This window comes from Triticum dicoccoides, chromosome 5A (genome assembly GCF_002162155.2).
Source record: "Triticum dicoccoides isolate Atlit2015 ecotype Zavitan chromosome 5A, WEW_v2.0, whole genome shotgun sequence".
NCBI lineage: Eukaryota > Viridiplantae > Streptophyta > Magnoliopsida > Poales > Poaceae > Triticum > Triticum dicoccoides.
The window spans coordinates 659002388-659006931 of NC_041388.1; the positions used below are offsets into that span (position 1 = coordinate 659002388).

General features: G+C 47.6%; 1 pseudogene; it reads right to left on the minus strand.

Moving 5' to 3' along the window:
* Window positions 1–698: 698 nt before the first annotated feature.
* On the minus strand, window positions 699–3775 carry LOC119303835 (annotated as a pseudogene).
* Between the last annotated feature and the right edge of the window lie 769 nt (window positions 3776–4544).

Genomic DNA, 4544 nt, shown 5'->3' on the forward strand with positions numbered 1-4544 from the left:
ACCAAACTTTATCATGCTATAACTTGCATACAAAAGAAGAATATTACAGAAGGCAAGAAGGCTTAATACCAATCCCAGATTCATACTATGTAAGAACAGAAATCACTGATCTCAGCCAGAGCCTACGGGTTTATTTCGTGCCGGTGAAGCCCAACTCAGTGCCACTTGCAAATAAACCCAATCATACACTCTGTCAGTGAACAAGAACCAGCGAATTCTTCAATTCCTCTTGAATAACAAGCCACAAAAGACAATCCAGAGACCTGCTACCAACCCCGTGCCAATGCCGAGGTACAATGACAATGCATCGCTCATGCTATCCTGCTCATCTACCATGGCGGCCCTACCCGGCCGGGCGGCATATCCTCAGGGTACCAGCTCCATGTAATAAGTGTGTGTTCATGCGTGTATAGTTTCGTGCCAAAGGTGTGGTTGTCGGCGTTGGTGCCAAGGTGAGTCGTTCGTGTCCAGTTTTTTTTTTTGGTCGCCATGATTCACACGTGAGATAATCGTCTGATTTGGTGCTTGATCGGTTGTTGCAGAGCAGACTGAAGATCCCTTCGTCACATTGCAATTCACAGGTCAATACCGTACGTGGCACTGTGAGGCTCTGAATTCTGATGAGGCAACAAGCTTGGGCAATGTCGCCTCAGGTTCGAGAGCCTCTGAATTCTGATGAGGCAACTCACAGGACAATATTTATTATCACTGAAATTTGGTAATACAGCCATACACATGTCTTAGTTCATATACATATCCATAAGAAGAAAACATGCACATTTTATCATGCTACAACTTAGATGGCAAAGAAAAGCATTACATAAGACAAAAGGGGCTTAATACTAATCCCAGATTCATACTATGTAAGAACAGAAGTTCCACCTAGCCATGATCTCAGCCAGCCCTTACTGGCATTTTTCTTGCCAGTGAAGCCCGACTCAGTGCCACTTTCACATAAATCCAATCATACACGCTGTCACAAAATGAGAACCAACGAATTCTCCAATTCTGCTTGAACAAGAAGCCACAAAAGACAATCCAGAGACCAGCTAAAAACCCGGTGCCAATACCGAGGTATAGTGACAACCCATCGCTCACGCCCTCATGCCCATCTTCAAGAGCCCGTGGGGTGATTCCAGTTCCTGAACAGTTGCTTGATATAGGTGGACCACAGAGACCTGGGTTGCCAACATATATGGATGGCTGGTCATCCAGAGTCCTTAACTGATTTCCAGATGGTATAGTTCCCGTCAGGTTGTTATATGACAAGTTCAAATGGGTCAACGATGTTAGAGATGCCAAACTTGTAGGGATTTCACCAGAGAGCTCGTTATGAGAGAGGTCGAAAGATTCTACTGCCTGTAGCTCACCAATAGTTTGGGGTATCATGCCGCTGAGATGATTCCAAGACAAATTTAGGGTTGTTAATGCTACAAGCATGCCGATTTCCCGAGGAATCTTCCCTGTTAATCTGTTGCAGGAAAAATCAATGTTCACCATGTACGCGATTCCTGTTGTGTATTCGAGCTCTTGACCCTTTGTGACCACCACCAAACTATCCATATCAGAGGGATCGATGAGGAACATATATGTGGAAGCCGATCGAAAGTGGACAATTTGGAAAAGGGCATCTTGTTGGTTGGGAGTATGAGCCATAGCCATGAGATCCCAAATGACATTGGTATGTCCCCTGAGATGTTATTACTTGCAATGTCTAAATACTGAAGCCCCTTCATCCCGGTGAGTTCAACAGGGATACCACCAGAGAACATGTTTGACCGCAACCGCATAAATGCCAAGTATGGTAACTTTGAACCGATCCACGTCGGCAAGCTCCCAGAAAATTGATTGTATGCTAGATCAAGGAATTTCAGTTCTTTACACCTCTGAAGAAACGATGGAAATTCTCCCGAAAGATTGTTGTTATGCAAGCTAAGCTTGAAAAGATTTGAAGTTTCTGGTGCGTGAGGGCAATCCAGCAATGTCTCATTTAGTTGGTTCTCTGATAGGTCTAAGAAATTCAATTGTTCCAACTCAAACAGGGAGCATGGAATGATGCCAGAAAAGGAATTTTTGAAGAGCATGAGTACTTGCATCTCTGGTGCTCTAATATCTGTTGGCAGTTTGCCTGACAGGTTGTTCCCAGAGAGGTCCAAGTAGAGAAGGCTCTTTGGGAGTGTTGGAATCGGGCCAACAAGCTGGTTAGAACTGATATCCAATATCATAGCTTCCAATCCACCAAACAGAAAAACTGTGGGAAGCCTGCCAACAATTTGATTTCCCGACAAATCCAAAATTTTAGCACGGGAAACTGCAGTCCAAAACTCATCAGGAATGGAATCATGTATACTTGTGTTTGAAATATCAAGAGTGCCGAGTGTTGTTTGGCTAATCCATGTTGGAAACTGTGGTCCTAGGATGCAAGATCTAAAGCTCGCTGAAGTTAATTTGAATGGAGTGTTCCATGTGTTGTTAACCAACACGGTTAAGGAATTATTGGAGAGCCACAACACTTCTAGGCTAGTCAGGTTCATGAAATGGTCTTCAGTGATTGTACCATGTAGGTTGTTTGAGTTTAACTGTAACTCCTTTAAATTTGTGAGTTCTCGTATACCAACGGGTACCTCTCCAAATAGTTTGTTGTCATTCAGCCGAAGTGTGGTCAAGCTGCTAAAGTGCTCTAAACGAGCTGGGATTCTCCCTGTCAAGCTGTTGTGGTCCAAGTGCAACTCTTGTAACTCATCTGTTGGCAATCTATGCAACAATAGATCTTCTATGGCCCCGCTAATGAGGTTGTGTGATAATTTGAGCATTTGTAGTTCCTTGAGTTTCTTGAAGGTCGATGGCACCATCCCGGAGAAGTTGTTATTGTCAAGGACCAATGATCGGATGGAGGTAAAGTTTCCGACCGCGGAAGGGATATAACCACAAATCCCGCAGCTATACATTGAAAGCACTCTAAGAGCAGGGAGATCCCAAGCCAAGTAGTTGGCTCCAAAGGATGAGTTAAAGAAGTTGGAGTCGAGGTAGAGGTTCTCTAGTGATGTGAGGTTGGAGTTCAACGGTGGAGGCATAGTGCTCCGAAGCCCGCAAGATTGTAGTTCAAGAGTTATGAAGGAGGGGAGCATGTTAACAACATGAGCCCAGTCGACGACGGTGGTGAGGTCCACCTGAGACATGCCAAGGTACTGTAGCTTCCATAGCTGCGAGACCCATGCGAGGTCGGGCGAGTAACAACTGTGCATCTGATTTGATAGGTCAAGGATGAGCAGGTTGGAGAGGTTTCCGAGGTGGGGAGGGATTTGCCCGCCGAAAAACGAGCCGGAGAGGAGGAGATGCGTCAGGCTCCCAAGACCGCCGATGAACTCCGGAATGGGCATGCCACCAAAGTCGTTGAACGAGAGATCAAGATGCCTCAGATGTCGTAGAGTGAGCAAGGAGGGGTTTATCTCACCTCCCATAGGCCAACCCATGGTGTTAGACCCGATGAGCTCGAGCTTGATGATGTGGCCGGTTCGGTTGCTGCACTCGACGCCTATCCATCGACAGCACTCATCGTCTCGCCGCGACGAGAGGTAGTTGCCTGGGTCGGTGAGGCTAGCCTTGAACTCGCGAAGTGCATCCCGCTCGTAGGGGATGCAGAGGGTGTCCGGTGGTTGTGGTGGCGGCGGGGGCGCAAGCATGGCCGGAGCTGACGAGCTCCGGAGGAACCATGTCGCTAGGAGGAGGATCACCGTAGCCTGGACCAGCTGCCTTGGCCTGGCCATTTTTGGTACTTGTGTGGTGTGTTCGTAGTGCCTTGTGGAGTGGCGATGGCTATATTTAAGGACCCGGCAGCAGTTGGATCATCCACTCGATCGAGGGCGTAGCTAGTGACAGCGAAATGCACCACATGTGGTTCGTGTAAGGAAGTCTCCACGACTGGACCACCACCTAATTTTAGCGCGTGAAATTCCATAACCAACGACTGGTTTCGAATCATAGTCGCAGAAGTCAAAAGCGATGGGGAATTCAGATCAGAGCAGTCACCCACTGCGGGTATGTCGGCAGCTCAGCTCCATTTCTTTCAAACAAATATAACTTTATTAATTTGAAATAACCGCTTACATCATCTACGAGGAGCATAAGCCATAAAATATCAAGCCAACCTAGCAAGCTCACAAGCGATCTTAGGGCATCTTCAAGATGGATCCGTAGACCTCCCGCAACCGTTCAGATAGCATTGTCTGGATCGCGGAAGCTATCCAACGGCGACCTGTATTGGTCCACGGAACGGTCCAGATGCGATTTCTCTTATAAATCAAAGACAAACGTAGGGGAGGTTTGCGGGAATCCGTACTGATCCCAAACCCGTTTCTGACCGCCCTGACCCACCATCCCCCTCCCGCACGCGCTCCCGCCAGACACCAGCTGACCGCATTCATGTTGCTGTAGAGTGCGCCTTCAATATTAAAGACGGCTCAGGGCGAATGTGGCCTCTCACTGCCTCCGCCATTAAAGTGGCCCACCGACCGAGGGCGCGGCCCGTGACGTGTTCCCGGTGT